Source organism: Tetrao urogallus, assembly GCF_951394365.1.
Source record: "Tetrao urogallus genome assembly, chromosome: 3".
NCBI classification, from domain to species: Eukaryota; Metazoa; Chordata; class Aves; order Galliformes; family Phasianidae; genus Tetrao; species Tetrao urogallus.
In genome coordinates, this window is record NC_136815.1 from 50,024,227 (window position 1) to 50,036,576 (window position 12,350).

Consider the following 12,350-nt stretch of genomic DNA (forward strand, 5'->3'; position numbering starts at 1 on the left):
GTGGCATAAAATGTCCCTCTGTTTTCAATGCTGTTTAGGCTCCAGAAAATAGCTAGTGAGTAACCCTCCAGAGTAACAGAGCTATTCCATCAACTTTTGTGTCTGTCTATTGTAGGCAACTGCAGCAGACAAGTCCTATGTCCCCTCCTGCAATTTTTTTTTTTTAGTATAGACAACATTGCTTGGGCCAACTTTTCTCAGCAGTGCAGCAAATTCCATAACATGGATACTTGCTTAATGTGAGTTACCCCCTCCAACTGTGCCACCTGCAGTCTGGCACATGGATGCTGCCTGGATATGGTAGCTTCTTCTTCAGCCTCCTTGCAGCCTCCTGGCAGCCTCTGAGCAGCTAGGAACAGGCAGCTGTGGAGGATTATGGAAAACGCCTGGCAAAACAGACAAATTCACACCTCCATTGCCTTGTGCAGTGAGGGGCTGTCTGCGCGTGTGATGCTTGAGGAGGAAAATGGAGCAAAGATGTGGCCTGCAAATGAGGTGAGGAATGCTGACCCTCGCACTGTGCTTCCTCTGACACAACACACATGCACATGAATAAACGCTCGTGCACAAGTGACCTGGGGTGCTGTTTTTCCCATCAGAATAATCACAGCTCCTTCAATTATAACCACACTTGTGTGCGGCTCACTCCTGGCAGATAATCCAGCGATCTTAAAGCTATCAAGCTACTAAAAATATCCCCTTCAGCTGCTGTTTAATTACTGAACTGTTCCCCATTGTGTTAGAGAAAGGAAAAGTACATTTGATAGTAATTTTCTTGAGTGAGGAAGGCTACACACAAAGCTCTCTGCTTCTCATGCAAGTGTGATAAACTCTGAGAGATTTTTTTGAGGGAATGCTTTGTGTAGGGTTCCTCTGTTGTGAATTGAGGGGCAGATGGCTTTTTCACTTTTACATTTAATCTTCCAGAGCTTGAGAAAGCTGATACAGAGCATCGGCTGTATCAGTAGCTCTGTATTGATGTGTGGAGACGAATTTTCTTCCTCTGAGCCTCACTTTATATGAAATAGGAGTAAAGTGGCTCCAATGAACTGAGCTGTTTGGAAGGAAGAGAAGTGGGTGAAATTCATACAGATTCCTTGAGTCAAATTGAGGTATATGTGCAAGGTATGCCCTATGAATTTTCATTTTCCTGGGTGGAGAGTACAGAGGGATGCAAGCAGTGGATACTCATTAGTTTTTCACTCCCAGAGTGCAAAACAGTGATTTTTTTGAGCCACTGTCTATTTTTATTCCTGTATATTTTGACCACAGTGGCACAGCTAAGAAATCTGATGGTGCTACAGCTGAGTGTGAAGGGCCCTCTGCAGTATGTTGCATGGCTCACAGACTCACCTCCCTTGAACATCAAGATTGGGAAATCAAGAACTCCAGAGAACTGCAATTTGATTGCTTACAGGCTTTCTTGGTCAGCCGTTACCAAACTGTAATGACTCATTTTATTCCTGTCTGACATGAGTCTATAGCCACTTCTGAGCTCCCCAAATATTCTGCTCGCTTATCCTTGGTTTTGGGCATCTTGACGGCAAAAAAGTTTACTCTGAGGAGCTGTATATTCCTTATTTGCAGGTGAAATTTCCTAGGTACATGCACTGGGAATGCTTTTTGGTATGATAGGCAAGATAACTTGTATCCCAGGAGCCAGAGATGCACAGCAGATCTTAAATTAAAGATAGTAATTAGCCTGCTTTTTACCAGCCCTAGTGGCGATGATGGAAATACTGTCCCTTTATTTTCTCTTTTGATTTCCAAGCACACCATTGCAACTACATACGTAGTTCCAGGTTTTGTCCAGCTGTATGGCTCAGTAGCTTCCTATGGCAGCTGGTGGGAGTTTCACCTTTGGTTTCAACAGAAGTGGGATGGGTTGTAGGGCTAGTAACAAATCCTTTATAGTTTGGTTTGCAAGCAAGTGCAAACAACTGAAAGAAATGTCTTAATAAAGGTAATTTACATGTTGAAACTTACATTGCGTAAATGTGCCATTAATATCATTAATATCTTCCTGGAGATAAGATGCAACAAACTTCTTTGAAGATGAATTGCTCAACTCATCCCTGGCGTGACTTCAGTGGAATCTCACCCACTTCTGACAGTGATTTATTTTGTCTGGATCACTTTCCTCTGGGAGTCCAAGATGTCTATCTTTCCAAATCATTGCAATCTAACTTCAGAGAACTCAGAAGCAGGACTCTCAAGTTCCAGTACTAGCTCAGCCATGAACTAGCGTTGTGCTAGTTATCTAATTTAATTTCTGTAGGCCTTATTTAATTGTAAATCTCACAGACATACTTAAATTTCTTTCAAAACTTTTCAGAATCTGACTTTGAAAGGTGTGCTCATGAAAAATTTAAACTACCGCAAATTAAATGCTTCTAAAATAATTTGCAAGTTAAGCAGGACATTTATTCCTACTAAAAGGAAAGTAAAGGAGGAGATGTTCCCTGAAGCTGTCGAAGAAATGTTTGATTATGCCTAGTTTGATGGAATAGCAAAGAAATGTTCTTTGCTGGGGATTTTGTTTGAAGCAGAAAGGGAGCCCTGTCCTCAGCTTCCACTGTTGCTGTATTGGTGTTTGCATGTTTGAGAGAGGTCATCTCAACTATGGGTGAAGTGCCAAGGATTCAAGCTTGAGCATGAGATCTGATGGACTACGTTCAAAACATGTTGCATTTGACACAGAATGAAAAAGTCTGTAAAAAACAATAATTTTAGAAAAAATGTGACCATTTTGATCCTTTATGTTAACACTCAGGATTCTCTAATCCACTTTTATGCCATCTTGATGTTGAGAAAGAGCTGTTTTGGGTATGAACTGGTTCTAAGTATTCATTTTCAAAGGCCTATGATTTAATGCATGTTTTGTGTCTTACCTCCATAAGGTATGGATAGTAATAGTGGGATGGAAGCTTTGAAGGCAGTTTTCCCCTGTTACAACAATAAAGAAAACTTTGTTTTTTTATTTCATACAGAAAAGACAAAGACTGCAATTTTAAACACATCAACTTTAGGAGTGGATGGAGCCCTCACTGGTCCTTTGCTTTCATACCTCCAATCTCTTGTCATGGCTTACTGTTATGTTTTAGGAGCTGGGGGTCCTTCTTTCTCTGATGAATAGCGGGTCTGCAACCACGACACAGGGGAGCCCTTGGTCTGGCCTGACCTCTTGCATGACAGCAGCTTTTGATTAACAGACTTCGACACTGAAGTCGAAGAAACCACAATTTAGCTAAACAGTCTCAGACACTCAGACAATTCAAAACACTCATAGGCATAAAAACATTTTATTCTGATGATATAGGGAAGTAACACCCTCAGAGATATGGTGACAGTTAACACTTAGAGAGATGTGCTAACAGGAGAAGTTTTATAAGCTTTTTTATGAAGAAATATTTATCTGCTGATGAGGGGCATTTGGTAAACAGTTGCAGATGAAGAAACACTAAATAGTGTGGGGTAGAGTTTATCATAACAACTATATGATATTCTCCTGGTAGTATTTCTCTCCTGCATATGAATGCTAGTGTTAAAATTCCTTAACTGTTTTAAGTATGTGTCTGTTCATATACGTGTTTGTATATATTATATACATACACATATATATATCTATGCCAAATCCTTTTAAGTATAAACCGTAGATTGTGTCACAAGATTAAACAGCTTGGTTTTGTAAAACTAAAATAAAACATCTGTTTGGAAAGGCCCTGGCATTGTAAGAAATTTTTGCTGCCTGTGTCTGCATTCAGGGAACATTGGCCCACAGAAGTTTTTATAATAATTTCAGCTCAAGTGATCTCATCACATACATTTAGGAACTGAAGCTAAAAGATGTGTTGAACTAGAGCATATGCTCTCCTGAATTGCAGTTGTTGAGCTTGCATGATGTTCCCTGTGGGAAACTTTTTTTTTCCCACTAGTTTATGATTTTCTGAGCTGTCTTAGCCAGGGGTCTCTACTTTAGAGTGAAATTTGTTTTTTCAATGACTTCAGCAAGACGTGCTTTATTCTTCACCATTTCTGTGAAAGGCAAGAGAAAAGGTTTACCTTACCTACCAGAAAACTTTCTCTGTGTACTTAGTGAAGAGGCCTGGGGCTAAAGCAGGGGGAAAAGAGATCTGTTCTTCTTTTACAAGGCAGCTATGCACCTTTAAAAAATGTGAATGAATCCATCTGGGGTATACAAAATTAGTGAACTTTAAAAAAGTAATCAGAACCATTTACTGTGGGTCTCAGAGTCAGGTCTTAGCCTTGGTACTCAGGTCTCTGGGCAGTACTGCTCTGTTTGGTTTGCAAGACATCATGGCTTCTTGGGCAGAAGTGATTCCAGACTCAGCTGAGCTGTTCTTGGTTTAGTGGAGGTTATGTTTACCCATCTGTAGCAATCATTTGATGATTGACCAAGGTTAAGCATTTTGCCACTGCCGTGCTTTTAGCGCTGTTGGCATGAACATGAAGGTCTAATATGCCCTAATATGTGGCATGAAGGTCTATCCCTTCTCTATGTATCAGACCCTTTCGTGGTACACCTGTGCTTCTTGGATTTCCCATCATTTTGAAAGCTTGTTCTGTGAGTGAGGACAGAGAAATCTGAAGTCTTTTCATTGATATACCATAAGCTGTACCAGAGTAGGGAAATGTGGGCACTGAAAAAAATAAATGTTTTCGCTGTATCTACATGAGTAGAAACAAAAGTGGGATAACAGCAAGTCGCAGCTGTGAAAGGTTTCATGAATCTAGCTATGTCCAGGTCAATTTGTGCACCATGTGCTGCAGCCTAATCTCAGGCCTTGGGGAGATGGCAAGCTCTGAGCAGCTCCAAGTTTTTGGAGAAGATTTTAGGAATAAAGCTGTTCAGCCAGGCACAGCACTGGGTGCAATGCCCATGGACCAGGTCCTGCACCATCTACATATACAGATATGGAGAAAACAAAAATGAATGGAAGAATTTGCCCAGAGAAGTTGTGGATGCCCCATCCCTGGAGATGTTCAAGGCCAGGTTGGATGGAACCCTGTGCAACTTGATTTAGCTCCTGATTTAGTGGTTGGCAAACCTGACTGCAACAGGGGACTGGAACTGGATGATCTCTGAGATCCTTTCCAACCCAAGCCATTCAGTGATTTTATGATTCTATGATTTTAAAAGAGTAGAGACCTAAATGTGTATAGACCAAAGAGTATTGCTCTGCGCATGCAGATGGGGGCCTTTTAACGTTGTTACACTTCCAAGTAATAGCACCAGTCTTCCAACTCCTGCTCTCTTATCCATACACTCATGTTCTTTCAACCACACAGACTAAACAATCAAAGTACAGAATTGCTGCTTTTTTATTTCAGCCCCCATTTTTTTTTCCCATATGCTTTGTGTTTTGGTTAGACTAGTGGCTTAGACCTTAGAGACTACTTATTAGCATCCATATGGATGTAATTTAACAGTCTATTTTTTTTCAGTCATACTTTTATTTGAAAATTTTGGAAATAGGGGTGTAATACTAAAAAGAAACAAATACAAAAAAAAAATTAATGTGTGATTGTAATTTATTGATCGATGTCTTTCGGGAAGGACATACAATTCTGTAAAATGGTAGACCACTGTGAGAAATAAATAAGGCTAGTAAAGAATAAGAATGAGAAAGAAGAACCAGTGAATAACAGCAGGTATCAATGTCCAGCAGCACTAATGCACTGGTTAGATACTATCTACAAAGTTTGGGCATCGGACTTCCACTGGCTTCTGATCTTGAACAATGTATGAAGAGCCATCCATATTTGTGTTTGGGTGACATGGCTCTATGCTAACAGCCCTAATATGTGGAATGAAGCGATGTATCCATTTAATTCTTTCAGCTTGAGGTGAATGTCACTAATGCATTGTGTTAAATTAAATTTGATTGAAACATCCTTGTGTGAACCTTATGGAGTAGGTAAGCATTACCATGTACACACAGGCAAAGGTGAGGCATGCTATGTGTTTTCATGCATACACTCTGCATGTCAGGCAACTAAATTCAGCTTTGGCTGAGGTCTATTTCAAGTGTTTGTGAGGTATGTGGGATTAAAATAGTGAAGTATATACTATTTGCCTTTCTCACTGTCTTTTTGGTGTGCAGGCAGGCAAAGGTGGGAAGCCCTCACAGTGTGCAGACCATAAAACAGGGCATTTGGTGGAGATGCCCCACTGAGGACTGATGGTCCTTTGCATACAACCACTGGCACTCCTGGGACAGGAACATGCCAGCAGGAGCCAGTATGCCCAGCTCAGCTCTCCCAGAAGCAAGGTCTGGGATTTAACAGTCACTGGAAGAACTGGGCTTGGATTTCTGTTGGGGACACTGAGCAGGGAGCTCATCTGCCTGAAAGACAACTGCTGTTCAACCCAACAAAGGCTGTTTTCTGGCTGTTTCTGCCGTAGAATATTGTGTAATAGGTGAAGTGAGATGGATTTACATTCAACCCTTTGCCTGATTAAATGGAAAAGACATTTATCATTTAAGATTCATTTTAAGCACTTTTTTTTGTTGTTTAACAACTTTGTTCACTCATCATTTTTTCAAGTTGAGTTTATAGGAGTAAAAAAAGATTGATTGTGTTTTTTCTCCCTTTTTATGACCATTTTCTTTTCAGCTCAAAATAAAACCAGAAGATAACAAAGAGAGAGTTGTGAATTTTCTCCTGTTTTTGAAGTATCAAATGTCAAAGCTTTTAATAAGCACATAAAAATAATAATCAGTTGGGATTGTTCAAAACCCACAAACATCAAAACTCCATCTTTACAAAATTCACGTTTTTTGAAAGAAGAAAACCCTCTTTAATTGAAACAATGCCTATAATCCCACTGACAGAATTATACAATAGTTTGGTGACGGTTCCAGGAATGAAACCCAGAAAATTTAGTTCTTCATGTCAAACAGGCCACATTGCCCCATTCATTTCCAGCAGAGCCAGTTCTTAGTGAAGGATGCCTCACTAGCATGAAAGGCTTTTTCTGAGAGTATTTTGAAACTGAGAATTTGAAATTTGAGACGAATCCAAGATAAATATTACTCTTTAGCTTGGATATTAATAAACAAATGCAGAGGATTTTTAGCTTGACCCTGACAAATTTAGCAACTGGGATTGCTGTTGGATGTTCAGATATTGCTGCTTTAGTGTTTACACTTTCGGTGTATATAAATAAATTACTATAAATAGGGGAATGTTTACAGATCAGTAAACAAGACAAAAATGTTCAGGTCACAGGCTTTGAATTTAAGATTACAGCTTGAAAATACTTTAGTTTCTCTTAGTAGTAAAAAACATTTACCCATTTCCTCTATAATCTCTGAAATTTTGCTTCCACAAAGTTTTTTTTTTTTTTTTTTTTTTTTCCTCCCCTTATAACTTTTCTCTACCCTGGAATAAAAGGTAATTCAATATAGCTCTTGAAATAGCAAACAGGTATTAATTTATACATGACATCAGTAAAACAAGATCATTATTATTTTTAATTTATGCATTTCTCTTTAGCTTTAAACCTACAGGTCTGGTTCAGCCCAACCGATCTTTTGGTCGTTCTGCTCCAACATGTCTGGAGTGCCTCTGTGGGTTAGTTTATCCATTTTATACTCAGCTTTGTACACTGCAGTGCAAATACCAGAAACTGGTATCACACATGTGCAATTCCCCTTGACTTCAATGTGAGTGTGGTGGAAGTTTCCCTCAAATGACTCCACAGAGGACCTTTCTCCAGTCAGACCCTCTTCTATGGTGAAGACGAAGTGCAGATTGTTGGAAGAAGAGAGATTAAAGCAAGCTACTGTTCCCATAGGAACAGCAAGGTTTGGTGGTAACTTGAATATGAAGTGGTTGAGGCACTAGGAAAAATCCGTCAGTAGAAGTTATTTTCACCACTGAAGGAATATAAGCATGGCAGAGCTGGTCAGACTAGGCACCCATGTAACCCTAGGGTGCTGTGTCCGTTGCTGTGAGCCATAGATGCTTAGGCAAGCATAGAAGAACCAAGCTTAGTGCTTAGTGTGTAGTACTTGCCTGGAGTGCTCTCCTGCCAGCCAGCAATTCAGGGATTAAAAATCTCCTGATCTGGAAGTTGCACATGTAAAATGCAGAAGTCCCTGGTGAGCATTTGTTTTGTGAATTTATCTGCTTGCTTATCCACAACATCCTGAGGCAAAGTACTCCAGAGCTTAATAACATACTGCAGACAGAACGACTGCCTTTCCTTGTCTGGAACCAGTCACTTGCTCATCTCTCATTATGCCCCCGGTCCCTTCTTGGGGAAGGACAATGTTTTCATTGTCCCCAATTTGGTCTCTTTGTCACACCTGTGATTTATGGACCTCTGTCATATCCCTACTCAGTCATTTCATTTCTGCCTATTCTGTTTAGTGATTCCTAGTTGGGAAGCTGTTCCACACCTTTGATCATCCTTGTGACCTTTCCCTGAACTTTGCCCAGATCAAATATATCCTTTCTGAGGTCAGAGAAACAGAACTCTATGCAGTACTCAGGGTGCAGGCACATGAAAAGCATATGCAGTGGCACAATATAACTAATTTTTGTCTTTTCTTAAAAATCCCCACTGTCCTATTTTCCTTACTGACAGCTTCCTGATAGCAAGACTGTATTTATGTTAAAATAACTACTGTAAGGGTCTTTCTCTACGGGGGTAACTGAACATCATTTTAGTTCAGTCTCTGTAAAGCTGGACTAGGGCAGACTGAAGAGTAGTAATAAAAAAAAAAAAAAAACACTTTAGAAAGAGAGAAAATAAGACAATTGTTTCAAAATTCTGAATAAAAATCAACAATTTTGGGGCAATTCACACAAATTTTCCTTTCAAACTTTTTTTTGAAAAAGGTGTTTTTCTTTTTTTCCTTTATTTTTCTCTCTTTATTTTGCAGGGATTATTATATTGTTTTGGAGATCATTCAGGAAGTTTCCATCCATGAATGTTGCATTCAGACCTGACAAAATACTGAAGTGGTAAAATGAAATTAATGTGGAAGATCATAATAGATCTTTATAGTGGAAGGTTGTGCTGGGAAAACATTTTGGAATTCTTTGAGTATGTCAATAAAGAGGTCAAGGGATGAAGAAAAATGTGTTATTAACATTTAGTTACACTTTGAAAGACCTTTGACAGCAACTGTTAAGAAATTGAGTAGTCACTGGTGAAAAGCCAAAGAGCTGTTATTACAGAAAAAACAGGAAAGGATCAATTTCCATCAGTGATCAGTTTTCAGTATTGCCAAATCGTAAGAGCATGGTCTGACAAGTTGCCATACTGGGGACAATGTTTCGTGTGTAGAGTAATAATTTGGAAGTGATGCAGAGCCCAGAGGCAGTAAGTCAGTGGATGCCCCCCAGATAATTTAGATTAGTCAAGGCTAAAGAAGTAGGTAGGAATACAAAGTGGTGAGAAGTTTGCTGAACATTAACAAATCAGATAAATGAACTACTCATAGCAGATGGAGTTTGGTGTTACTAAATGCAGTTTATAAATGCAGCAGTAGTTACAAACAATTGATAAATGCAGTGCAAATGTACAGAAGTGCTCTATACACTGGAGAAAGTTTAATGCTGCAGGAATTCAAGAAAAAAATTGTAAAGCCAAGCATGTAGCTACTAGAATGCTGCAAATAGCATATACACTAGGCAAAGTGCTACCCACACAAGAAACAGAAACTATTCAGGCAGTCAAATCACTCCTTTTTAAGAAGTCCCAGAACCACTTAGATTTAAAACACTAAACATTCATAAAGAACATAATTTTGAAGATACTGCTTTCCTCAGCAAAATTGTAGTCTTAGCAACAGCCAGAAGAGTGTTGTCACTGGCCAAAACCCCCACTTTGACTAAATTAGGTTAATTATCATTCTAAGGTGTTTGAAGATTATAAAGATAACTATCTTATGGTATACCAATATTTCCAGTAAGTTTGAGAAAGTTCTCACATCACCAGATGAATTTGCTTAAGACTCGTGAAACTGCCTCTTTTTTGTGATTGACCAGTGTAGTCATAAAACCATGCTTCCTGTAAGATTAGGGTAGAAATTACACTTAAAATTGTTTTTTTCCTCAGTATACAACTTTGTGTATTCCTGCCTTCTACAAAAACTTAAGGTATTGAGACCTGATATCACAGATATCCAGAAAAAAGCAAACATAAAGGAGCAACTTGGGGAGCATTTGTTTAGAAAGTGAATAAAATATTTGCAGACTTTTTTCCTTACCCCTCTCCTCTCCTCTCCTCTCCTCTCCTCTCCTCTCCTCTCCTCTCCTCTCCTCTCCTCTCCTCTCCTCTCCTCTCCTCTCCTCTCCTCTCCTCTCCTCTCCTCTCCTCTCCTCTCCTCTCCTCTCCTCTCCTCTCCTCTCCTCTCCTCTCCTCTCCTCTCCTCTCCTCTCCTCTCCTCTCCTCTCCTCTCCTCTCCTCTTTACGTAGACAATACTTTTCAACTGCAGACTTCCAACCTCTTTGAAACAATGAGCCGATATATGCACTTAATTCAGTATGACATTACTGTCACCTGAATTGTGCTTGCCTGTGGTATGAAGGGGGTAGTGTGCATCAATCCAAAGCAACCTTTCTTATTTTTGTGAGCGTGCAAGCATTTTATGGTAGAATTCATTGTAATGAAGAGCACACTGGGGCTTTTTGTGACTGCACATGAGGTGGCACTCCAGCCAAACCTCTGGACATCTCACTGGGAATGGGGAAAAGGTGCAGTGTGCTACAGTGCTGAGGTGTCTGTCACAAGTTCTGCAGTAACATGCAGACCCCACCAGCTGTTTTTAATGCAGGAAGAAGCATAGAAGGCATCAGGGAGCAGCCAGTATGCAACATGCATAGGGCAGTCAGTGTACTGTTATCTGTCCTTCTTTTCTTTCTTTTCATTTTTTTATCCTATTCAGGTAGATTTCTCACAGCTTGAATCAAATGGATTCCATCTGTCAGTTTTCAGGGTTTATGCGGTATCTTGCCTTACATCTTGATTGACTTTTCACTGTGCTTTTTGCTCTGCAGCTGCTCACAGTTCTTTACTGTAAGTTGTCACAGATGTAGACTTTGACTCACATGCTTGCAAAGTGAATCAGTGGCAACATCTGTTCCCCCAGAGGCATGGGTGCACCAGCCTCAAACCACCCACAGCGTCAGTGCCTATGGAAGCTGGTATTTCCTGGCTTGTGTTCCTGCAACTGTGTTTAAGAGGGAAAAAAACAATCCATGCTCCTGTGCCTTTGTGCATAGGTGTGAAGCTCTCCCCTGTACTCAGAAAGACAGATGCAGAGGGAGTTATGTGGCAATTACCAACAACGTACACCTGAAAGTTCCAGTTTAGTCCAAGTTTCCCTACGTGATTATTGCAGTTAGAGTGTCATTTTGCATGTAAGACAGATGTTCCAGCATCCCGTGAAGAGTTACTTTTTATTAAAGTAAAAACAACTTTGCAGGATGCATTTTCCCCTCTCTTGCTCTAGTAGACACTTGTGCATGTACCTGTAAGAATATTCCACACAACTCCGAAAGTAGGTCCTTTTGGACTTCCATCAGCCTACAATGGAACATGCTGTTCAGTAAACAGAATGTAGTGGGATTTTGGGCAGTTGTGAAGAGAAAGTACCATGGAGAAGGTTGCACACGTGACACTGGTTAGTTGTTGGTTTCAATACTAAATCATGACCAAAGTCTATTGTTCTTCTGTGATTAGCTGTATATTTTCCTTTAAAGTCTTCTGAAAAAGATCACACAACTGAAAACTCTCCAACTTCAGTGGTAAAATGGAGAGAAGCAAGAGATGAACTGCCACAGAGTAAGGAGGAAGTGATTTATAAGAAAGAAGTAGAAATGAAGAGGGGTTTACCGAGGTGGTTTAGTTTCCCTTATCCACAATTAGTGACTCAAGGAATGTTATGAACTATGGTTGATATGTTGGTGAAGGAGGTTTGACAAGATGTGGTTTCATATACTCTTTATGGCTGCACTCAGCTCCACAGCATCCCACGTGGAGGTCTGAGAAGTCAGTGGAGATGTCCCCTTGATTCTCAGGAACAGGCCAGGGGCATGGGCTGGCCAGTGAGAGATTCTGTGGGCATCTTGATCTATGTGTATTTGGAGGGTTTAAATATTTCCATAGTTTTAGGACAGTGCTTTAGTTACAGAATCACAGAATGGTTTAGGTTGGAAGGGACCTGTAGAAATCATATATCAAGACCACTATTTTCCAGGACAAAGTAGAGGAAATATCTCCATCTTTGATATGAGCATGTGCAGTGTCTGAACAAGCAGCCTGAGATCAGTGGTTTGGTGGTTGCACCTGCTCTGAAGGACTCACAAG